General features: G+C 38.0%; 1 long non-coding RNA gene across 1 annotated transcript; it reads left to right on the top strand.

Moving 5' to 3' along the window:
- Positions 1-27045, top strand: LOC113138301 (uncharacterized). Its single transcript, XR_003296436.2, has 6 exons — positions 1-199; positions 1993-2039; positions 3840-4019; positions 25663-25759; positions 26584-26774; positions 26900-27045. It is a non-coding gene; the product is annotated as an uncharacterized LOC113138301 (long non-coding RNA).

The following is a 27045-nucleotide window of genomic DNA, read 5'->3' as shown; positions in this document are numbered from 1 at the left end:
ATTCAACACCAGGTCAACCCTGAGGTCGCGGACTGATTTTGGAGCGGAGCGGAACTAAAGACAGCGTCGGAGAAAGGGGCGGTAATTTAGCGACGCACACGAAAAACGAGGCGGGAGGAAGTTGCGCTCATGGCAGCGTGAAACGTCCCGGTGTGAACACCTGGTCTGGCCGCCTTGGATATTTGAAGAAGAATTGAAGGTAAACGGTAAAATTAGCACATTAAACCGTGTTTGAATCCAAGTTCATGGCGCAAAGTTGAACAGTTATAAATTACAAACTTCTGGTTTTAACAGAAACCAGTTGGAAAATTTTCTGCCAAATCCACGTTTTCCTTCCCTTTGCAAATGATTGTGTGTCCACTGAAGGATGGACTGTAATTATTTCTTATACAGTAAATATTAAAACTTTAAACACATTGGAAACGGAAGTTGTGGGCAGATTCACATTTAATGTATTTGTGACTAGCTAGTCACAACCGTAAATTAAGGCACATTTTCATTAGTTTTAGATATTTAAGATATTTCTTAAATGTGTCAGATTACATATATGTTTAATTTGAGTTCTGACTAGTCAAAAGTCCATCAAAGGTATCTGTAATTAGACTTTTCACTAATCACAATGTGATTGTGGATGTGGGTCGGTGACGGGACGCCTGGATTTTTACTTCCATAAGCAACTGATTTTCTATTTTTGAAGAAAAACGGCTTAATATTGTTTAAAAGGGTTAATTTCACATAATTTTCATGATCCTTGTTCATAATTGTATGAAAAATTGGCAGAATATTGTAGGACTAAAATGTAATTTGGTAAAACTGTCCTCACTTAAGGTTAATGAAAACAACTGCTGGTGAAATGATAAAACATTATTAAAAATCATTTAGTTTTCTCTTTGGCATATTTTTTTATTAAAGACTCAAGATAAGCCTGTAAAAGTATTTGTATGATAGACCTTTTAAAAACATTTTTGTTCCGCAAAGATCTATTTCCTTAAATGTCATTTGGCAAAACAAAGATAAGAGGCCATGTTGAGCTATAATCTCATGGGATTAGTTAAGTGACATGTGATGGCTTCACTCAGAAAACCCCTGAAGACCAATGAAGTTGGAGGAAAGTTTAAAATTTTCTCCTCAATTTAAGTTAATTTCATCTTTTCCAAGTGTGGTAGCGTGTGTCACAGATTCGATTTATGTATATTTATGTTATCATTAGATTTATGTAGTGCATATTGCACTATGTCATTTGGTAAAACAAAATGTGTCATACAGTAAAACACTGAAATTTGTGGGAAATGTATAAAAAAAATATTGCATTAATTGACATAAATGATGAAAATAAAGAAGGAAACTTAACACATTATGAAGTTCTATATGATTTCAAAGCATTTTTACTTTTCTAGTAGAAAAATTTGGAACGAATGTTGACAGATGATATTGATTAACCTTAAAAGCCAAAATATTCAATATTTAAGTATTGAAGTAATAAATGGCTATAAATTACTTGTAAATCAACAATTGCATTTTGCATTATTTAATTTATTTATTTTAATTGTATAATTGACATTAAATTTAATATCATATGAAGAATAGCTCTGTATTTGCCAAATGACCTTTTCAAGAAGTGCATAACATTAAATGCATTAAAATGCCTTTTATTTTTATATTTTTATAAGGGGCACATACTGAAATGAAAATATACATGTGAATGTACACAGGAAATGATGAAACTAACTTGCTATTTCATTTTTTATTTTTTTGCCATTTTGAAATTCTAAAATGTCACTGACCCGTATGTGGAACTCACTTTGTGGATAGTCAAAACTCAGTTGTAGGTATCTTAAAGTGGTTTCCCTATTCAAGTTAATGATCAAATGGTCATTCATACTAGTCAGAATGTAATTGTAGGCATCGTGAATTATAATTTGTGTAATTCTAGATATCTGAAATGCAGTTATGGATATTTGCTCATGTTGTTATTTTTTCTTTAATCACCAGAAATCCAACAGCGATATGGAGACTGATTGGACTGTGCCAGAGAAAAGGTAAACAAACCCATTTTAGATAGCAATTTAACCTGTGAATATGTTTATAACTTGTGAATGTGATAACAGTTTGTGTTACATTATTTATTATTATAAATTATTTATATATGTAGGTGATACATTCCCAACCAACCACTGCCTATCATGCCTAGAAAACAGAAGCATAGTGCAGTCATGACTTAGCCTCTGATCATTTCAGATGCTAAAAAGGCCTTTTGCTTTAAGTTATAAGATAATGGCAGCTTTTAATAAATAAATAGATAGTTTTAGCTTAACTATGTTTTAATATAAGAACAAATACCTTTATTGTTATGATTAAAAATTATATCCAGGTCAGGTTATTGTAACTTTTCACTGTGGCTTTTGACTCCATATGAATTATGCATTTTAAGAAGGGCACTACAGGCATACTGAACTGTTGCTTTTGCTTGTTTTGTTGTGTTAAGGAAAAACTTTTTCTAACTTTCAGAATGCAAACACAGTGAGGTGCAAACCACCGAGAGTTTCAGTACAAATTTGAACAAATCCCTTCTTCTGTAGAGCACCATCTTCGTTTAATCAGGGCGTTGTCTGAGGTTATTTACACTTCTCTTATCAAAAACTGGGTTTCCATATGGAAAATGTTCTTGGAGAGAGAAGTACATCACCTGGTGGTAGATTTATCCTGATGCACATTTCATCCTATGTGTTAAGACCTGATGTGAAGCAAAAATGCATTGAAAATGTCTTAGCTCAGGGCATTGTTTTGGACATGGGTCAGACTTAAGTCTCCAGAAAAATCAATAAGACTTCCAGCTTTATTTCACCAGACTTTACTGGGACATTTCTCTTATTCTTGCAAGGCTTTTCCAAACCAAAACCCTGTTTCAGTGAGAGCAAACATTCACACCAGTGTTCAAACTCATAGGACCACACAAAGCTCTGCAGCTCCTTTCCTTGGCATACTGTGCAGTATCTGCAGTGGTGGATGTGTGGTGCCTGCCTGTGCATGTCAGGTGAGAGCTGTCTCAAATTTTACTACTAACTAAATTCCTGTCCATATCTGGGACAAGCTCTGGGTACTAAGGTAGTGAAATTAAATCCAAAAGAGGAAGAATTTGTTTTTTCCATTTGCTGTGTGTGTGCTCACCATCAGGGATAGGATGAGGTTCTAGGAGTGGACCTGCTGCTCATTTGTACTGAATGGCCGTGATTGGGGTGGTTTGGGCATCTGATAGTGTCTCATGGAGGTGTCCCTGAGGTATTCCAAGCACTATTAGAGTATCCTAGGGCAGAACCAAGGCATACTGGGATTATGTATAACCATCTGGCCTGGGAATGCCTCAGGAGTCCCCAGGAGAACTGTGATAGTTAAATAAAGAACATATGGGCTACTTTTTTGCATCCTACCATTGCAGTCTGAATGTGAATATTCAGCAAACAAAAAAAAAACGGTTATATGTATGGTGGGAAAGATTGTACTGTGAGTCAAAAGCAGGATTTCTTTTAGGAATTCATGGGCTATCATGGATGGAGATGAAAGAAAGAGGTTGGCTGTTGTGAAATGGGAGCATGCATCAATACCCTTTTTTATGACATGACATTTAAAGAATGCATATTTTTATTAGGTGTGCAATACTTGAATTTCACATTTAAACGACATGCTTTGCTGTTTTTAAAAAGTGTTTTCATGTTTAACCACACGGCTTTAGCCGTGATGGTACAATATTCAGAGAAACAAATAAGTTCTAATGCAAATGATACGAGTTTACACACGACCTCATTTTGTAAATATGTGACGGGATCTTTTCTTGCCTCTAGTCATGACTGCCTGAACAGTACCTGTGCCAGTGGCTGTTACATGGAAGTATAGCAGATTGGGCTGATGACTTCAACCTGTCGTGGGCCACAGAGCAGCTGCCAGTCATCTCTTTCTTCTGGCTTCATTTCAGCAGAAAATAGTGACAAGCATCAGCAATGTGACCTTCTGTGACCAACAAGGTAATATACCTGTGTATTATTGGTAAGGGACTTATGTAGATATTTGACATTACCACAGTCTGAGACATCGTAGATCATGATTTCCTCTGAGAGTCTGCAAATTCCCAGAAAGGCTTTATTAAAAGGAGTGATTTATCTAAACTGCAGTGAGGAGCGATGATGTGTGAAACCATGAGAGATGATTAAACCTCTCTTGTGTCTGGGAGAGGGTCCCTGTCACATCCTGCTCCTTTGTCAGAATTTAAGACCTCACTGCCGTGACGTGTAGTCCTCTAAACTCTGTGCTGTTCACTCATTTTCTTTTATTTCTCCCTTTGTTCTTTAATCCCAAGTTGATGTGGCGGAAACACAGATCCTTGAAACTAATAGGTGTAACGATTCAGACCACAGTGGATGAAAAAGTCAAATAAGGCAACTTTTTTACAACCCTTTACTATAGCCAGTGGCTCTGTCTACGGCATGTGTCAGTTACTGTATAAAAACATTGTAGTTTATTAGAGATTAACTAGCTATAATAAGTTAGTGGTTAAAAAAAAAAAAAAAAAAAATCAAGCTAGGATGCCAGTAAAACGAAGCTGCATATCCTCCAGCTGTACAAACCGATTACAGTACAGTGACTTTTTTAAACAGGTCAGGTCAAATAATGACTATTTCCCCCTCTCTTACCTTTTACGGTGTCAATATCTATGCAGATAGCTTTGGTTTGGGTTTCCTCAGTTTTAAAATATCTGATTCTGAGGTTTCCGCTGTCATTGGAATACAACTCAGGTGAATGGAGTTTCATTTGAATTGAGAATGTTTAAGAAATTCAATAAAACATCTTTGCACTAACATGGTCCTGGCTAGTCGGGAAATTCCACGGACCTCAATATGAACAGGTTTCATTAGACATACTTTTACTGGATAAATGGCCCCCATGGGAAATGTTAACAGTGGCATATTTCATTCAGAGTAAAACCCCCAAAATCACTCATCTCCACTGCACTCGGGAAGCCTGAAATCCCAGGCATGGAGATCTAAAAAAAAACCTGGACCAATAAAACCAAAACTATCTGCCTAGTTTGGTACCAATAAAGATAATCTGTAGGGCAATGTAGCTTTATTTCTATAGTATATTTCAAACACAGGGGCAATTCACAGCCCTTTACATATGCAGAGAAAAGCATTAACAGCATTAAAAACAATACCAAGCTGAAATACAACAGATAAGAGGAAGATAAAGATAAAATATGAGAAACATAACTATGGTATAGGGACAGTGCCTTGAATGCAATATAGGAATAGCATACAATAGCATGTGAATGTGATATATGTACGACTTAGCTTGATCCTTTTGACAGTGATGTGACATTACACCAAAATACAAAGATTTTAGTGAGAAAATGTATGAAAGAGATCGGTTTATTCATCAGTTTCCTGAACTGCTCATATTATTCAGGGCTGAAGGGCTAGAGTCTATTCCAGGCAGACATTGGGTGAGCGGCAGCATACTCTCTGGGCAGGTCGACAGTGTCACAGGGCATAAGACAAGTAGACGCACAAATTTGCACTCACATTCACACGTAAGAGCAATGTGGAGCGTCAAAACATCGGTAATGTGCTGTGCTGTCCATAGGATTTTATCAGAGTGTCACAGCGAGAAAAACTAGTGAAGGGAACAGTGTGATCTCTCTAACTGTATCTATCAACTGAGCCTCCAATCAATTAGCTCAAAGCCTGCAGTCAATACGTGACCTATCAGAGGACTTACAGAGCACTCTGGCTACATCCAATCAATTCCTCCTCAGTGAGGGCAGTGTTTTCTTTTTTAATTGCAGTGAAGTATATACTGTAACATGCGGGCTGCTCTGTTCAGGCCCCATGTGAGGCCATAACATGGCTGATTGTTAAGTGTTTGGTCAGTTTTTTTATATTGGCTCTTCAATGAAGGCAATGGATGAGACAGAGCTTCCTAATTGGATATTTATTTAGGACCTGTACATTCAGGAAATGCATTATGGTATTTAGGATCTTCTAAACCACATTAGAGATGTTTCACTGTGAATGGCAACGTTGGTCAGTCAGTTCACCACAAAGTCAGAGTATTGACTGTTTAACTAGTCAGTATGCACACTGGTGGTTAGACCTTTGATTTGTTTGTGGTATCAAACATTTTGGAAAGTTTGTCTTTTATTACGTTAAAATATGTTTAAGGACATAGTACTTTCATTTAACTCTTAGAATGCAGACAGATTCGACTGTGGAAACACGTATTACTCTTTAAGTCAAACATTTTGGCTCCTTTCTAATTGGTAACCTCAGTGGACAGACAGAGAAATGTATTTGATAGTGGGTAGTAGGTGTACTGTATCAGCAGTATCATAAATATTCCCACTAATGTAATTATAAGCCATTAAAAATGTGTCAAGTGAGATATATAGGATGTGTAATGTCCCACATTCAGAGAGCTACTTTTATAAATTAGCATTGTTATAAAATTTTTTCATGATCATCACGGAAACTGTTATCTGTCTTCCCATGAAATGTTACACATTTTAAAAGTAAATATCCTTATGTCTCAGATTGTATCACTGTGAATCTCACTGGACAACATGCTGTTGTAGTTGAGACATCTTTTGCGTGACGGGTCACGAGGTAAACCCAAGAATGCTCAGATCCTTAGCCTCATAGAAAAATGCAGTATATTCAGTCTATTTTAGTATCTTGTGCATCAGAGGTGTGTGCCGTTTGTCGGCAGAGCCCTTGGTGTTTTTAAAAGCTGTTCAATCTCAGTTGGTCAGACCATCCTGGGCCGGGGAGAGTGTGTAAGGACAACAAGCCCAACACACTGTGGTTATTGACTGATTTTCCATAGTGCGATGCATTTACAGATCATTTAATTCCTGAGAATCAGCTTTATCATTGTACACTACCAGACTCTTTTGGCTGCAGCTTCTCTTTATTTAACAAAACGTTAGAGCTGCGAGACGTTACACACACACACACCATGCACAACACATAAAACACAGCTCTTATAAACTGCTACCTGAAGACAAAACGAAGGGCCTTGTGTATTTTCTTTCTGAAATGTCTTCACAACTGAATAAGATAAAAATAAAAAGTCTACTAACCAGCTAACCTAGCCATGCATGCTTTTAGACTGTGGGAGGAAGCTGGAGAAAACTCATGCAGACTCCATACAGAAAGGCAAATGGGATTCGAATCCGTGAACTGACAGTGCTCACTACTGCTTCACTGTGTCGCCTTTAAATTCAACGAATGAATATAAAATTAAAAATATAAAAATTGGACTCAGTAAATGAGTAGATTATGAAATTTAGAAACTAATGAATCAATATCTACTTAAATAAATCTGTTGTTTTAGCTTCATTAAATGATTGCAGTGGTTTCTATTTGTCTAATTTTACAATTTCCCAAATGCTTTTCAAGTTTTTTTTCTTCTCTTCATGTGACATTGTATATTTCAGCATTTCATTTTTATGTGAAAAGTATTTAAATGAGAAAATAACGCAGTGATGTACAGTTATGCAGTTATGGGCTGCTGTCTTGCAGTTTCCGGCTGCATATTTCCATATGGCCTTTTATTTTTTTCTAAAAACACCTTAATTCACGGCCCACTTATGAGCTTTCAACGGTATGCAAGGCTTCATTAGAGAATCCTGTTAGCTGGATTTTCACAGAGGTAGCTCATTTGTCTTGACTTGAGCACATACCAGCGCTCGTTCCTTGAGAGTACGAGTCTGTGGCCAGATATTTCACTATGTAAGATAGTCCCCCTGGGATGTTTCTCGTGGTTCCCTTAGAGGTTGAAGCGTCAACTTGTTCTAAATCCTGCAATAATTTATAGTTTGGGGTAATTTGGTGGCAGTACAAAAAGCTGCACATGCAGCAGTAGCACATTATGACTGTATAAAGCTATGGCAAACATACTAGTAAGTAGTTGAGTATTTACCCATGCAACAAACAAAACATTAGCATTTATTTTAAGTTATCTTACAGGCAACCTGGGGAATATGCGTCCAGTAATTACTGTTCTTTCAGCTCTGTTTTGGTCTTCACCAGCTTTTAAGGTTCTTTATCCACTGTGCTCACCCACTACTTGCTAGCCTTGTTTGTTGTTTGGAGGGCTGGTAGCAGGCAGCTTTACGGCTGCACGTTGGGCTTGGAAAGGTCACTGATCGGAGCAGTGAGAATTAACCAAAAGCGATTGGCTGTAAAACCAGTGCAGTGTGCTCAAAGATGCAAAACTGAGGGGGTTGTCAGAGGATTATCTGTAGGTCCAGTGGCTAGAGTGACCCTTTGTGACCCGTCACCTGACTCTTTGTTAATGTAGGCAAACAACATGCTGCACCTTCTCTCTATCGTCCTCTTCACTAAGACAGTCTACTCTGTGTAGAAGGATCCTCACCACTGATATTTATGAAGTTCAACTTGAAGTAATCTCCATCTTCAGAGGAGTTTGCCATTGATGGAGTGTTGCACAACAAAAATTTTAATCTGATCACAGTAAAGGAGATGACATCAAGTTTCTGTCTTTTCTGCATGGAATATTCCTGGATGACTTTCTCAAAATACCTACAGTTTTTTTTGTTTTTCAGGCTTCATATTTCATTTTTGATACAACACAGTGTGCTACCCAATCTTAGTTACAAATATCAGCTGCGGAAAATGGGCTTCCATAAATATACAACAGCCTGTACAACAAGCTTGGCCGTATTTTTCATTGGCGAATTGGCAGTCTCATTGTTTTTAGTCGCTGGTAACGTATGCACCTCTCACTTTCTCATTGGTAATGATCTTGAACTTTTCAGCAAAATTGCATCATTAAATGAAAAGGTATTTATCAAGAGAATGCCTCTGGAGAGGAGAGAACTTTTCAGTGGGGGAGGCAGGTTTTAAGACATTGGTTGCCAGCTCATGTCTGTCTTGTCAGGGACCTCAGGAAATGGTGTTGAGGGAACGAGTAGGTCAGAGATTAAGAGGATGGGGGCTAAGAAAAAGGTGTGAGAGGTTAAGAGATCATTAATGCATGCATGTGTCCTGGATTAGAAGGCATTGATCTCAGATGAAGATGTTGGCTTTGGCTGTCTCTATTACTCTTCTCTGACTGTTGAAGAGGTCTGGACATTTCACCTTCAATTTCCTATGAAACACCCAGCAGGAATAATCACTCCTTTGCTTTCATATTGTGTCCTTTGATTGAAGTAACCCTTTATATCCCCTTTGAGTCTGGCTACCTTTTTTATCTTTTTCCCTCTTGTTTCTGTCTTTCAACAGCAAAGTAGAGAACAGTTTGTTATTGTAGTCAGTTGTCAGATGCCACGCTGCTGTACACGCAAAATCTGTGGTGGTGTTTTGAAAGGGACAGTTGCAGTTGACCTGGGTAAGCTGGGTTTTCTACCTACAAGCATAGCAGTGCATCCTGGGTGCATCCATTGGGGTGAAGGTGCATGTGTCGTGCACGTCATTCATTTAGATGCTTTTGTTGGTGCAAGTTTCATTACTCCTAAACCTGTTGTTGAAATGAACATAGGTCATGTTTGTATTTTTTTCTGCATACGCTAACCAGATCCCCATTACTAATGCACTAAGTCCTGGCATCTTTGTTTATGCAAATTGCAAAAAATAGAGCTGACACCTGACTGTCTGAGCTTGCTAAACCTTTAGCTACTAAATCAAATCAATTCTGACAGTAAGGCTGTGAATCTCACCATCAGTTTTTGTCAGAATGCTAAAGCTATCAGTACCTCAAGCCTAATTTTTGTGCTATTTATGGCTGTCTTTTTTTTATTTTTATTTTTTTATATCACCACATACAGAGAACAAAATAGATATGATGCTTAAGTTAAAAACCAGAAAAATGTGGGCATTTACACAATCATCTAGACAGCATTTGGTCATTTTTTTTAGTGTTACCATTTCAGATGACTGACTTTCTAATGTTATTGTATTGTATTGTATTCTAAGACATTGAACTCATTCAGGCCACAGTTTTCTGGCTACAAATAGATGTGTATTATTTTTTACTCTACTCCTGTTGCTGCGTTTGTGGTTCGGTGCTCAGTATTGACATGTGATCTCAAATGGAAACCGAACGTGTTGCCTGATGGACCAGGAGAAAATTACAGTTACAAACTATGTTATTTTATTGAAATTATTATTATGTTAATACTGTGTGTATACAGACACTGAGGTATCATAATATGCAGTTTGTACAGTTGTGTTTTTCATTTCTGCCTTTTCTTTCTTTGCCTATTACTTTTGGATGATAGTACTGGTACAGTAAAAGAGACAATAAAACAAAAAAACAGGGAGAAAGAAAATCAAAATATAAGTATCCACACCGTCACCTACACACAAATACACAGTGGCAACAATACAAAGGTATACCAAGTCACTTTCCCTATACTGTAAATATCTTAAAACAGAAATTGGATCGTGCCTCTCTCAAAAGAAACACATGCTCTGTGCCCTGAGTTGTGCACACTGCACCCTACAGTATCAGGCAGAGAGATTAACCCTGAAAATATGTATTATTCATGTACAAAGCTGTGACACTGTCCACTGTCTACATCCTTCCTTCTGTCAAATCTCGCCCTATTACGTCTTGGGATTGTGACTGAAATGTTACCTTTGCGATGCATTGTGAGGAGAGTTGCATGTCCTGAACGCCTTCTTATACAGATATGCGTCATTTTCCCCCACCATCATGAATATGGATATTTTCGAGATTTCCCACAAATGGGGTAGATTTGTTTTCTGCTCTCACCCCCAGGCAGGTTTAACAGTGACTTGTTGGTGCACAAGCTGTGCTCAGTTTTTCATGAGATGTGTCTTTCCTGCTTCATTTTCCTCTTCTTTGCAAACGTAGGTCACCAGTCACAGAGCTGTAACTTCTTTCTTTCTCCTTTTCTGATGTACTGCACATCATCTTTAGTGATTTTACTTGTGTTGCATTTTGGTCACTTTATACAATTTGCAATCCACTATGCAATTGGCAATTCAGCATGCACTTTGAACCGACAATTTAAAATGCATTCTGCAGTTGGCAACTTAATGGGCATTTAAATGCTCGTTTTTGAGCATTTAATTACTTTGTTTAAAATTTTAAATGGAGGCCAAATCAAGTGCATGTCATATGGCCATGTGTTTTTGGTCTCTTTATTTAAATGGGTCAGTGAAACTACGTCCTCAGTCGACTTCGTTTTCACTGCATCACGTATCTGCAAACTGAAACTTTTAGTTTTTGTGTTACCTTCTCTCGCCGAACATCAGAGAAGACTCCAAGTTGCTATTTATTTTGAAAAATTGATAAAATAGATACGTGTTGAAGACATGATAAGTTTTGGGAACTGACTCTTTAGAGACTTTTCTTTTAAAGAAGGCTTCTTTATGCTGATGTGTAGCACTGCCTGAGTCATTTCTATACACACAAAGACAGTGATTAGAGAAAATCTATTTGAAAGGGTTTAAATGGCCTTCAGCATCACTCTGGTAATATCAAATTCTATGTTCCAGCCATTTCCCTTTGGAGACAGATTTTCTACAAGACCGACAAGAGCATAGTAGAAAACATAGAGTAGATACTCTATAAAAGGAAGGCTTACATTAAATGTTATAAGTAGAAATCACAGCCTAATAACTCTAACAAGTAGCACTGAACTGTACTATTACTTTTCTCAGAAATGCGGTGGTGTAACAAGGTATGATTCGAATTATTAGTTAGTGGATTAGTTAGTAATTAGTAGATCAAGAAGGTAATTTTAATATGCATGAATTGGTCAATTACTTAAGACATTTGTCAACTTAAATCTTAACTTTATTTTTGAAACAAAAAGTAAGCCAGAAAGGATCACTTTGTGGAACATGTTCTGTTGTTAATGCTGATTTTATATTAATCCCAGAATAGTTTCTGGGCAAAAGGCTCCTCAAGTCTTGTGTTGTTTTTTTTTTTTATCTTGATCTACTGTGAGAAAATTAATTAATTGGTATTGATTGTTTTAACTTTACATCTTACCAATTTCCACCCCCTCCTTTATTCTGACTTTACTGAACATTACTAAGATTATTTAAGTGTAATTGATTTAGTTAGAACGAATAACAGAAAAACCAAAGGTGACAAATTGAAATTGTGTGTATTTTTAGAGCAGGTGCAATATGTGTTGATTGATGATAGGATTTTTAATTTATTTATTTATTTATTTTTTTAATTTATGAACCATGTTAAAGACAAATTCCTGTCACTTTATTTTCTGTTCTTGTTATTCTCAGCACAGTGAATCCTGAGGCAGATTAACATGGGGTGAAAATTGCATATAACCTCTTTACAGTTCCAGGTTTGTTTTTGGACCTTAAACCTTGTGAGCAACAGGAGCTGGCAGTTCTGTACAGGCTTAACACTCTATATATATATATTTACATGTTAATAGATAGATAATAACAGGAAAGTTATTAATAAGTATGATTTGTGACCACTTACTCGTATTGACATAATTTCTGGTCCTGTTTTACTTCATTTATACTAATAGCGAATGACAAAGCAACAAGCATTTACTCCATTGAAAACATCAGTATTTCAAAATTTCAGTTCTTAAAAAATGAAAAGGATGAGATCTAATCATAGTCCTGTATTTCACTATTCATGTATCACCTTCACCTACAAATATTGTCACAGTTTACAGCCTTTCTTGTTAGGGCAGAAGCTTTTCACAGTGCTGTGAAAGTTGTATCTCCGCTACCAGATATAGGATATCATGTAAGAACATTACAAACCGGCAGCAATTGCATTTAAAGTATTACTTTTATTACACAATCTCAGTATTAATGCACAACATTTTCCACTTTTTGACTAGATGAAACTCTGAAAATGCATATAAAAGGATTAGGTTTGAAAAGCGTCATTAGGCGTCTTTTGTTTTATTAATAATCTCATAGGATAATGCTTTGTGCAGAGCCTTGTAACAGCTGTATAGTCAGCTGCACCAAGACTTGTTTTGCTTTGATTTTATGGGCTCAGGGTCAGAAAATACACATTTTGTAAGTGAAACTGTGACATATGTAAATATATAACACAATGCATTTACCCAGCACAAATGTCATTGTTGTTTGTGGTTCTCAGACGTTTGTTTCAGACGCTGCATGTTACGTGCATTAGTTCTACTGAGATAATGTAATAGACAAAACAAAACCCTGGCATATGTAACTACATTAACCTTTTATGGTGACAACTTTCTGTCACTTAGACATAGGTCACCTTTACATTGATGTTCCTCTTAGCTTCAGTCGCACGTATTTGCCGTATGTGTGAAATTGGACAGTATCTCAAGTGACATGTAATTTGCGAGGCAGTCGCGATTGATACTGGCACTATAAATAGCATTTTATTATGTTTGAGCATCATGACCATGTGTGTGCGTCTATCGATTAAAATAACTACATGCGGCTCTGGCTTGTGCCGTGTTGAAAGTGATATATGTAAATGTTGTCTGGCTCGACCTAATAAGATTGCTGTTGCGTCTTTTATAGAAAAGTGACCACGGTGCTCATTCAGACATGAAGTTAATTCATTCACACGACAGTATATTAATGGGAAATATGCATGCCTGAAAAGCAGCTAAGAACCGACTATTTCTCCTTTCTATAGTGAAACGACGAGGATGTGACATATTTTAGTGGCCGTGTTCTGTCACCAGTTTCCTTGGATAGATGACTAACATAATCTGTGGCTGCTCAGGCACCCCATCAAGCATCAGCCTTTCAAAGTAGAGGGTTCGATCTTCTGTCTTTGTGTTTCTGTCCAGTGTGGTTAAGAATTGCGGGGCAATAAGACGGATTGAGCCCACAGAAAGGATATGTGATGATATTTACTGAGTGATTTCCGAGAGCGGAGGTAGAAACGGGCTTATATCTGAACCACATGCTGACAGAGAAGCAAAACCAAAAAACAGGAAACCCTAAACACTGTGGGAGCAGCAGCGCTAGAATCAATCAATCAGTCAGTCAGTCACTTCAATAAAGGGGGAATAATTGTGTGGCTTTGTGCGCGCACAGAGAAAGCTGAGATAAATTATTGTTTGGAGATGTATTATAAACAGGGAGCAGTCTGGCAATGAGATAGTTCTGCATTCAAATTGATGCAAATAAGTTTAATTCAGGGCAAAACTTTCTTCTGTGTTCATTTTGAAGGAACCATTATACAGCTGACAAATGTGTATGGAGCTGACAAATGTGTATGGAGCTAAGCACTGGCACACCAGAGAACTGACATTGTGTATTGAAAGTAGACTTATCAAGCAGCGAACGCACTAAGCTGTTGGAGCGTGCCACTAGAGGCCAAGGGGTAGCACGGGGGTAATTTAGGTAGGAATCACAATTGCCTCTGTGATAGATGCTTTCAGGGATCAATAATATCTACGGTTTAGCATTTTAACATGAGTGTTTTAACTAATGTTTTAAAAACTGTGGGATAAGGGGAACATGGAAGGAAACTTGATAATCATCATCTTTTTCTCAAACAGCAGTAGGTTTATAACATGGCAGAGAACTTGATATGACATATAATTGTACTTATGTATATACTTATTGTTGAATTTCCCCTTTTGGGGATGAATAAAATATCTATCTATATATCTCATCTTACTATTTAAATCACGTATTTTTACTAAGAAATCAGTAACTTGCCAAGACCTTGTATTTACTGTCGTTGATACTTGATTATGTAAATAACTTTATTTTAACACCCTAACACATGTTGGTAGATACATTATGTTATTTATATATATATATTTTTTGCTCATGATCTAAGCTTACAAGACAAAACATCTTTATGGTAAAATGTAATGCAGACATGTTTTATGTCTACGACACGTGGAGCTTTAACCCAAAGTCTTTAATACACCAAGCTAGTGTTGTCAGTGTCTGTCGCTGTTGGTTAGAGAGACTGTGTAGTTTTCATGATTCCACCCATTTACTGTGGTTTCTCCTTAATTTTCACCTTCGCTTCTTCCTGGTTTTCTTCCACAACCAAAAATCCAGGGGCTGGACAATGTTTGTCATTTACATTTTTTATCAGACATTTTTTCTGTAGAAACTGCTATAAAATGTTTCAGGTCAGTGGTGTGAGATGATAAGCAAAAGCTGCCTTGTTTCCAGGTTGTATATCTAAAACATAGTTTGTTTTACCGTTTGGATTATAGATGGAGACTATTGCCACCTGCTAGTATGGAGAGGTATTTCCTGTCATGCAGTCCAGACAAGGGTATTAATAACAGCGGCCTTTGCTGCTGCTAGATCTTTGCAGTCGGCTTGATGTGTCTCTGCCCTAAGGTTAGGAAATGTTCTTTTAAATGTTTGTGCAGGAATTTCGTGCATGTTCTGTCTTCAGTGGTCTCTCCTGCAGAGTGTCTGATAATGCAGCCAAAGGCCAGTGAATGTCAAAGGCTGTGGTCTGACTCCCTCTCCTCTTTCATCAATTAGATCCTCCTCCCCTGCAGCGACGTCTGAAGGTTTCATGCCGACTGAAGTCATGCAATAATCACACCACAGCTAGCTATAGTGTGAGTTTTATTATTCGCACATACGTGTCACTACTCAGTGATCAAGAAGCAGCAATGTCTTCGTGCTTTAGCGATCACATTCTGTGTTTGTTAATGCTTACACATTCATGTTCTGCTCCACCCAGATCCATTATTATTACAGTATTTCTGCCTCATGGTACTAAAACTATAGAAAACAGTAGAACACTTTTTTCATTATCCTTCCACCATGCCCAGCCCCGAGTCATTGCCACTTGCATACTTGTTACTATAGCTGCTAGTTATTTTTTCAGATCAGGCAAATAATCCAAAATCCATCATGTTGCCCACGCTGAATAATGAGACAGAATATATGTGGCACATATTGGCTCCATACTGTGTCACGTTCATATTCTAGAGTTGCAAAGCGATCCCTTCAGTTCACCGTTCACTGAAAAATGTACGTTCATTCACGGCACTAGACGCTCGAGTCTCATAATCGAGCTGAAAGCATTTGATGGACCAAGATACTGACTATCATGATGTTGGCATGTTATTTGCAGGGCAAAAATGTGTGTGTGTGTGTGTGTGTATATATCTATAGATATATATATATATATCTATATAGATATCTATATAGATATATATATGCTTCCTATTATCATTCTCATTGAAGAATATCTTAACAGAAATATGACGTATTAGCCCACTTATTGCTCAGACTGAAAGTTTGAGGGTGACTGGACAGCCTCCTAGGGACTCTGGAGTGCTACCACCTCCAGCTCTTCTCCCTCAGGGTAGCAGACTGTCTGTAATCCAGGCAGCCGCAGATTGTGACGGGTGTGTGCAAGAGTTACTGTGTTGACCTACATATCTCATTAGAAACATTCTTGTGAAAAACTGGCAGAATAACATGACACAAAGGTACTTCTTTGCAGTTTGCGATGCTAATTTACAGTGCATGAAACAGAATACCTGGTTTTTGATAGAATAATCTCTTTCAAGCTGTGCAGACTTTGTTTCAAATTACAGCATATACTGGTACATGGCAAACAATAACTCAAATTTGTAATCTATTTTACCTCTTGTTGCAGTTTTTTTCCTCTTAAATGATTCTTAACCATATCAGAGGCACGTTTTTAATTAAAAAAAATCTTGCTTCTTTCATAAACTTGAAATGTAATGGAGTGAAATCAGGGAAATAGATGCTAGACTTCTTCATAATGGAAAGCTGACATTCTTCCTCAGGCTCCCTTTGCATAAGATCCCAAATTCCAGACTATAGTCTGGAAGCAAGTGCATTGCAACCCCCATCTATCTGAGGTTAATTGACTTTTAGAAGCCATTTCCAGTGCTTGTATTTCTCTGTAGCCTGAGCCATATCAATATCATTTCATTATTCCAGCAAACAAAACAGCCATTTCAAACATAACAAACCACATAATCATTTCTGAACCCTCATTGCTAGAAAGAACTGTGTCTAGACTACAGTGTAAAGTGAGGTGATCTCACTTTCCAGGGGGTGTTCTTCATCTGCTCATCCAGATAAAATAACTTTTTTTGTAGCTCTCACACGGGCAGAGCAGAATAGGAGTGCAACTCCACTTACAACACAAAGACAAGAGCATGTTCAAAACGAAAGCCCAAAGGGAGTTTTACCAGTCCGCCTTGGCTAACCCTCTCTCAAAATAATTGCCAGCATCAGATACACCTGTTTAACATCAGTAAAGTACAGGTGCTGTGGTAAATATTCTGCAGACAGTGCACTAATCTTTTGGCAAACAAAGCTCATCAGAGAAAAAACAAAAGGAAGAGAAATCATTCAGCTGTCTAAGCAGTGCTGCCATGGGAATATTTCTTAGCTACCATAACATTTCTTTCTGGAAGGTGTCCATATGTAGCAGTTCCCACTGAAGTCCCCGAGCGCTGCTCTTATGAAAATGTGTGATTTAATTAAATTGGTTAATGGGATGCATTGGGCTCATGATTTGACACTGCTGATGATCAGTACAGACTGAGAAGCGGAGCTGTGGCGCAGTGAGGACAGTGTCATTTTCTAGCTTCTCTTCCTCTTCAGGCCTCCATGTTATCTTTCAGCCCCACTTTCAGGTACATCCATCCATCCTTGTGTGTGCACGTGTGTGTGCGTGTGTATGAGTGTTTGTGGGGGGGTTTAGAGGTTTGTGCACAGACTATGTGGCTCCATTTCTACGGCCCATTGTCCTCCATCAGCCACAACAGGATGTTATCAGCCTCAGCCAGGCTCAGCCTCCTCCAATGCTTCATTACCTGTGTGTGTGTGTGTGTGTGCGCGTGTGAGCACGTGTGCACATCCCACAAACAATGCTTCATTACATGTCTCTCCCAGAGTTCCCTTAACATTTCGTTCTGTCTCATTACGCAGTGAGAGTCATGTTATCGATTCCAGTCACATTTACCGGGCAGGCCAAGCACACACCTAGCTGCTATATTTATTGGCATCATAATCCTGGCATCAGTGCTTGTAATGGATAAATACTTAGTGTTTTAATTAGTATGCACACCAGAAGACACAGACAAAGGCTATAGTCACATTACAGGCCTTATTGCTCAATACCAATTGTTTTGTCAGGTCCAGTGTTTTTGTGTTAGTGGTTCACATCCATGTTTGTGTATCTGTGTGAATACTGTTCTGAAGTGCCATGTATACACAGATCTTACTGAAATGTGAGGCATATCCATAGAAGAATAACAACAACGTAATTTGTGTGATGTTTGTTTGTTTGTGGGTGCTCAGTTTCAATATAGTCCTTTTTTTTTTTTTTGTTTGGCTAGAACAAAAATGTTTTTCCCATAAAAGTTGAACAATTCTGAATAGTCCTGGTTTCTCCCCTGACCCCATCACTGTTGTTGCTCTACTGCTTGTTTACTTTTATAATTTTGCAAGTTGCCAACAATCAGGCGATATGTGAATGCACAGAGGGAGTAAGTTGTTAGAATAAGTACATGAACTTTTGAACAGATCAGAACATGAACAGTTCTGATAGCAGACACATAGTGAATGATCATCAGGAATGAATGGGATCTAGTTTGCATTTGGACCATTTTGTGTGATGTGAACATAGCCATTTAGCCAAGCTTTATTTAAAAGCAATAATGATAAAGAAACCTCCACAAAGCCATGACTCAGTCCTCTGTCCCAGTCCTACTTGACCTCAAACCCTCTGAACTGAACTGGGCACCTCTGGTACCGCTCTTGACTGACCCAGGTCCTACCTGTCTAAATGAACCTTCAAGGTCTCTGGGCAGGAGGCAATGACAGCTCTGTTCAGTTGTTCAGTTTCTTTTATCACATGTGGGCCTCATTGGATCTCAGAAATCCCACCTGTACATTTCCTCTTTTTTAATACCAACATACCGTAGAAACATTGGTCTTTTCAGGAAGGACTTCAGCAGTCATGTGGTTCAGATGGTGTCATGGTCTGATTTGTTCACATCGAAATATTCAAAGTATGTGTGAGATGAATATGATGGCAGGGCTTGAGGCGGCAGCCTGTCACGTCTAATAAGAATCTGTCAGGTTATCATAGCAAGTCTATTGATCATCCACATTTGGCCCAGTTTCTTTCCTTGGCCCAGAATAAGGATTTCACAGTGGGGTCAATGGAAAATTAATCACAAGAACACATAAATAGTATGACACAGAGTTGGGGGAATATATAATTAGTTGTAATTATTCAGTGTCACGCAATTGTTTTTATTTCAAGCAGCTGTGTGTCATGCTGGTGTAACATAAGCTTAATCTTCAAACAGGATATAGCATCCGTTTAGTTCTGCATTTACATAAGACTGAATATTCTTCTCCAATATGGACTCCAGCTCACCAGCTCAAACTTTAAAAACATTAATTTTCCAGCTGTATTTTTAGTTGTTATATAATTTTTTTTTCTATTTTACATGAGGTAAAATGGGAAATGAAAACTGATTCAGAGATGTTTTTTTTTTGGGGGCGGGGGGTTGGAACCTGTCTTTTCTCATAACCACCCTCTGAGGGGATAACAGCGCCTAGAGGTGTTGAACAGCTGATTGTGAATGCATGTGTTTTTTTTTTTTTTTATTAAAGGCCAGCTGTCTGCTTGACTTATTATCCGCGGTCTCTCTACACAGTGATAAACAAGCACATTAGAGACAAGCGCATCTGCTGACACTTCCTCATATACAAGGTCTTTTCAAGAATTTATTTATGTCCAGTATTTTTCCTAAACTGGCGTGGCACTTGTGGATGGCTGTTCCTCTGGGCTGTGTACTCTCTCCAATTTAAATCTGTTAGCCTAATTGATAAATGTTATCGCTTAATAAGTTGTGACAGAAAATTAATGGTGTTGGCCAGAGCGGTTGTGTGAAGGTCATGGTGGAGGCTGACGGTTGATGGTTTAATTGGTTTTTACTTCGCTTTCAGTCATTTCTAGCCAGACACAGAATTTTAAACCACCTTGATGGCCGGTTTCTGGCACATTTGCTGGCACTTTAATCAGGATCCAGTCCACCAGATTACCCAGAAGACCGTCTTGCTGCCTTGACACTCACTATGTTGAAGAGAAAACCTTCTCTGGATATTTAAGTGTTGTGGAATCAGTTATCTGATGTTCAAGGACTTAAAGGGTTCACTTTATGATCGAGGGTTGTAGTTCCATCAATTTTCATTGATTTCCCACATTACACAGAATGACCTTTAGCAAGCCCTGGAGAAAGGCCTTGAACTCATGTTCACGTATGTTGTTTGCATATAGAGTAGGAGTGAATGATGGCAATAGTGTGGGAAGTGACAATGTTGGCAACTAGAAGAAAGTGCAAGATCTACCTATAGCGTTATCCTCAAAAGTTGGTGACCAAACCAGAACTTAAATGATAGTGACGGAAACTCAAATTTGTTAAAACACAACTCCAAATAAATGTTATTTCTTTGTGTATGCGGGATATGTGCATATGTTAACATGATGTAGGCATATCTAAGATGTTGGTGATGTGGTGCTGACTGTGTATCTCTGTGTGTTTTGATATTTGTCTGCCCTCAAATGACCAGGCAGTAAAGCAAATAATGAAATTTTACACTGGTCACATAGAAAGCAGCTCACGGTTTATGACCTAAGGATAAAAGTGCTTGTCTGAGCATGGCTTGCTTTCTTTTTCTATAAAATTAATGCATTGTGTTATAATACATATATATAATTTTAAGAATTTATTTATTTATTTTTCCATTTTTACACCAAATTTGCAATAACACAGATCCAAGCAACATATGAAGTAATAACAGAAAATTACTGGCCTTATCCTTTTAACTCCTTTACTATTCTATTTTATTTATTTTGTTACTATAACAACCAAAGTAAAGAAAAATCTACTTTACATGCTATTAAGTGCTTTTATCAGGACTATTTTTTATTTATCTGTTTATGCATTTTATCAAGAGTTTTAGAAAAGGACTAGACTTTAGAGCCCATGGTATAATGAGCCAAATTCACAGCTGAACTCTCTTTACTCTTTAGAGTAAGAAATTATTCATTTTCACATCCACTGATCCAGCCATCTACCTTTTTAAATCTGAATCTTCACTTTACAAAGAGAAGTTCTGTCAGACCTGGAACAAAAAGCCCAAGTAGGCAGTTCATTCATATGCTGGTACAGGCTTCTCCTAAAGCAGAATGTCAATACATCAATACATAAAATGATTTTAACTAAAAGTAGACTTAGACTTCTGCCATTAGCAGAAAACAAAAGTCCTGATTCTGTTCACTTAGTTTCAAAACGTTACAGTTGCTTGAAGATCGATTAGGGAAATTTGCATTTGTAGTTGGTTTCATTCATTCTTACAGCTTTAAATGTGGTATAACATATAGAAATAATGCATAAATTTACAATCTAACCTCAAATTGACAAGCAGAAAGGGTTACCAGGTCATATAAATACATAAAACCTATGCACATATGCTTAGATACACACATTCGGCACGACACCGTGTTAAATAAACACTTAGCTCCTCCATCTGACCCCAGGTCAATAGTGTTAGTGTGGCACACCTTGTCACTTGCTCAGCTGCACTATTTAATTATACACCCATTGATCGGTCGGGATGTCAATAAGGCATTTAAGCAGCCTAATCCTTGTTGTATTAACATGGGCAATATGCACATAGTTTATGTATCAGTTCTGGGTCTGAGGTGTCGCACACGCATTTCAATCTAGCTGCTGTGGGTTTTTGTGAAATGCCGATAGAAAAAGGAGAAATTGATCGATCTGTCTGCTGGTGGGGGAGGGGGACTGCTGGAGTTGCTTTTTGTTTTGCTGAACCGATGTCAAACTACTATCTCTCTTCTGTTGTTCTACACCAAGAAATCTATCAGGAACAGTAAGACATCCTCTTAAAGTTAAATTAGTGGTGATTGAAAAAGCAATTTTCAGTTGTTTGCTGCTGAGTCATTCATGCAGAGATGCTAGTTGTATCCCCTCTTGTCCTCCCCGTTTTTCCCTCCCCATCTGCACCTCATACAGTAGATTTGAGTTGTTGCTGAGGGAGTCACTCCATCACCTCTGTGGTGACCTCCACAGTTCCAGTCCATGAATGGTAAGCACCTTTGGATGGTGCCGCCCCTGGCTGAGGGGAGCTGGAATCAGGACGAACAGGGGGCACAAGGCCACCAGTCACCATGACCATGACGGGCGGAGCTTAGAGAACAGCCCACTTGCTTTTTACAGTTGACTGGCACCAGGTTAATTGACTGAGCCCTTCCCAGAGACTCTCACTGGAGAGGTCATGGAAATGCGATGGGAGTGATGACATAATAGTCCCTGTATAATATTAAAAGTGTGTGTTCTCCAGTGAGATTGCGCTAAGATTACATACACTGAGAGTATAAACCTGCAGCAGATATCCAACTCTTCTGCCTTTAGATGCTAGTTTGACAAAAAAAAGAGATCTTTGCAGAGCCTTATTAAAACCATTAATCTTTACATTTTAGTAGTTTCCACATATGACACCAGAGAATATTTACACCCAACATTTAGGTGTTCTGTTATATTACTTCTATATACAGCCTAAACTTATGTTGGAACCATTTATGGTAGCTTTCCCTTGCTATGTCAAAAGGTCAGGATTGGACATGTGCAGGATTTTGATACTGTATCCTGTGTCTCATGAATAAAGTTTACACAACAAAAAGATGAATTAACCAACTGCAAAAATATTGTAAACTTGAGTTAGTAAAGAAGCTGAATTCAAGGCAGATGGAATTGTGTTTTATAAATGTTGTGCCATTTTTAGTAAAACTTGTCATATGGTTTGGGGTATGGCAGTGTGGGCCTGTCAGTGCACCACTGTGGTCCAGACTGACATGACCACAAAGGACAAGTCCAGCCTTCTTTGGTGATTCCCTGACTTTGCATCTGGTGCCCCCAGCAGGTTGACATTTTTGTTTTTTTAGTTAAATGTCTTCATAGCTGTTGATTAGATTGCCATGAAATTTCATGCCTGTAGTCGTGGTTTCCAGAAGATAAATCCTACTGACTTTGGTGATGACCCTGTGACTGTTGACATTTGTGGTTTAGATGGAAGTCTCCTTAAAAAAATATCAAGTATGTAAGTGTGATTAGACAAGTCTTTGAAATGTAGTAATACACTGCTAGCAATATTAGCATTATAACTAAGGTGGTGCAGTTTCAGAAGGTGGTACTACTACTACTACTACTACTACTACTACTACAAGTGCTATTTATGAATTCACCTTTTGGTAAGAGATTTTAAAATGAATAATGTATGTGTTTACTAGTTTCTAAAAAAGGTCAGCAGCTAAGTTATTGAATGATTTGGGAGGATCATTGTTTTATGTGGAGTATTGTTAAGGAAATAGCTGGATTTGAGTGAATGTGTATTATCTATAGTTTCAGGTGCTCTGAGTGTGTAATTGGTTATGATGCTGCAGGAAATTATAAAGTATTAGGTTCCACGTTGTACAGCTTTCACTTTTTTCCCACCATGATGTAACTTCAAAAGCATTTCTGTCCCTTCTCCGGTGGTACAGCAGTGCTCCTTTTAAAGAATCAAAAGGATGTACTTATCTTTAGTGCAACGCAGCCTTTCAAACTTTCCCCGAGGGACTCAGAAAACAGCAGGATTGATAAAAGTAGAAACATGAAAGACTCTTCAAGGACTATGTCCTAATGCTGGGATTGGCTTTCATTTCTGGGGTGTATAAATGTTGGTTTTTGTTTAAGCGTCCTGTGTGTGGCACGATGGGTGAGCTTTTTGTGTATTTCTCAAGATTATATACTCGTCTGTCATGTGTTTGTGTCATTACTCTGAAAGATCAACTGCCAGTCACGCTGATCACTAAAACTAAATACAGCAAATAAAGTAAACAACTAAAATATTTATTAACTGAAGAATTTTTTTTTTTTTTTTTTACAGCAAAGTCTTATCACGACACAGTCTGCAAGTCAAATGACACTTAACCCTTTGAGTACAATTAGGTTGGCCACTCTGATCTTGAGAAGTAACAATGAACAGACCTGGAGAATCCCTCCGCTGTGGTCTTCTATTAAAAACATGAACAAGCACATCAGGATCTAGAAGGTCCAAAACTGTGTCTTTTAAAAAGTCAGACAATAAAGGAGAAACACAATGGTTTGCTTTTTGTAGGAACTGAATCAAGAACAACATTATCATATTCAACATTAGAATTTTTTTTTTTTTTTTTTTTTACATGTGTACATAGTTCTAGTTGTCTGGCTCTCGTGTAGAGACTTTTCAGTTCAGTTCATACAGATGCAGATGTAGAAAACATGGAAAGAAATGGCTTGTCAGTGCAATGAATAGTCTGTCCAAGCTTCTCATCTGTTTTCAAAGATGCCTGGAACAGACGCTGGTCTACGCTCATTCTGATTTCCAAAATCTGCTTCTGTTGACACTTTATGTGAGGGACATTGATCAGAGGTTTGTACATACACGCAGGATAGTCTAGTCCATAGTGATGTCGTGAAACAGTGAAAAGACATACTAAAAGGGTTAAGGCAAGAATAGAAAAATAAAGAAATAGTAAAAACAATAGAAATGCTGCTTCTCTCTCATACTCAACTTACAACACTCAGATCCTAAGAAGCTGTGTTTGTGAGAATTATTCACATATCCTTACTGTCTTTACAGAATCCTTCACTTTACACAATATTTACAGCAAAACAGAACCTATCCCACAGGAAGAAAATGAGTTCACTAAAATTAACACATTGTTAATGAACACAATGATAATTAAAAAAAAGCTGTATAATTTCATCACACTGTCAGTATGTAAAAACATTTACACACAGACTTGCGAACAGTGTTTTACAGTAGTCATTATGTTTTATATCAAACCAACAGAGAAATCTGAAAACCTTGTTTTCAGTGAAAATGTATATAAATGTCTGCTTTTGTTCGCTGTGAGTACAGAAACCATTTATATCAGTTGTTTTTCCTTTTGTATGTATACTTTGTGCACAGATGATAGTATTAGTTGTACACGAGGTATTGTGAAAACGGGGGGGGCGTACTGCTCAGGTGAGATACAAACAGATGTGGTGTCAAACATAAGGGCTTTGTGGTTGAGAGGTCAGAGCGGCGGCTTGTCACTGCAAAACAACCAACATCACCAAAAGTTTGTGAAATCACCACCTTATTTTAGAATCCGAACAATGCACTCGGCATGAAAGGTTAAAAAAAAAAAAAAAACAATTCTGCACGGTTTCTGCGTCCAGAAACACAAACTAGTTTGACATTAAAGAGCAGGTCACCAAGGCAGAAAATGGCAGAGAGTTCTAGTTTTCACTCCAAAGACTAAGGTCACCCCTGATGCCAGCTCCAATTCTAAATAAATCATAATAAACTAGTTGCATTATAGCAAATACAGGCTACAATACTTTCAAAATTTCACAATTGCAGTATTGCTCAGTATAAGACTTTTTACAGACTGTTATATTGCCATGATGATGTACAAATGAAGATAGCCTGACAAGAGTACTTCATTTGGAGCCTGACTGCTTAGGCTAGAGGGAATAGTCGTGATATTGAATGAAATGATGCATGAGTAACATGTCAGCTGTTTTTCTCATTCTCTGCCTTTCAGATGCTTGTTGTGCTCTCATTGGAAACTGTTCATCTCATGTCTCAGACCAGTCTCCAAGTCTGCAAATCCATCTCGTTTCGGGCTGTAAAAGAAACATGTAGGTGCGACTTTTTTTTTTTTTTGTCTCTTTTCTAAAAAAAATATTAGTGGGACAGGACAATTTCAGTGAAAGTCATGTTCAGTAGTTTGGACTAGGCTTTAAAGTTAGTCATCATCCATGTACCAATAGTCAAAGGACCTCTGACATTTCTATACCACTGTAAAGTAATATCTCAATCTCTGGAACCCATTTTTTTCCAACTAGAAGTGCTGCTATCTGCAACTATGTTGGCAGTGCACAATGGAAAAATAAAGAGGACCATGGCTATTGAAAAAAAAAACAATTACTTTATTCGACTTTCTTGAGTCAGTTATTTTACTTGCCTCATATCTACTGATTAAATGATAATTGTACAAATGTTTGTCACCTGATCACAAGGTGAACCTAGCATGTCGGAATTTTGTCATCAGTTAATCACTTTAAGGGCAAAACATAATTACTGGCCACAACAAGGAGTTTGCTATCGAGGTAATTTCACAAAGTTTTGAAACCGTTTCTTTAGAGGAAGAGGTGATAGTGAGGGACACACAGGGTGATAATGACACTTGAGGGAATCGTTAGTGCTCTTGAAACAAGCATAAGGATAATAATGGAGAGGCGAGTGCAGAAGAGGACAGGCCAGCAGAGCGGACTAGTGTCAAAAGATAGAAAAGCTATCACAATCCCCTGCCTTAATAAGCCTGACCATCTGTAAACGGCACTTTGAGACCTCCTGGCATACTCAAACACAGACTGTGTGACATGGCTTTAATTATCTCACAGTCTCCTGTATTCTCCCTTTTTTTATGTCTCTCTGCATAGGCCATATGGTTCAGACAAAGACACCAGAGAAGTCTGACCCACCGCAAGCTCTGCAGATCTGAACAGCTGTGGCCGTTGCTTGTTACAGGAATCAGTTGTGGACTATCAAACTGGTTTGGCATGCTTTTGGTATCATGACTGTTAATCAGAGTGGAGACACACACTACAACTCAGCAGGACAAGACAATAGGTACAGCAGGTCCTAATTCAGGTATGGATCCTCATTGAAAGTAGACGCATTCCTCATCTGAACTCTATGCTTGAAATTAACTACTTCATACAAAATATTGTCCAGCTGTGTCTATAGGGAGTTTATGTCCACACTGTCCGGCACAGGTGTCAAGCTCCAGTCCTTGAGGACCACTGTCCTGCTTGTTCACCAACTATCCCTGCCCAACCCACTGCTGATTACCTGGATCAGGTGTGTTCAGCCAAACAGAAGAGGCAAGGGGAGGCATAGTTGGAAAAGAAGCAGGACAGGG

The sequence above is a fragment of the Mastacembelus armatus genome, chromosome 3 (genome assembly GCF_900324485.2).
Source record: "Mastacembelus armatus chromosome 3, fMasArm1.2, whole genome shotgun sequence".
NCBI classification, from domain to species: Eukaryota; Metazoa; Chordata; class Actinopteri; order Synbranchiformes; family Mastacembelidae; genus Mastacembelus; species Mastacembelus armatus.
This window is presented reverse-complemented; position numbering and strand designations above follow the sequence as displayed.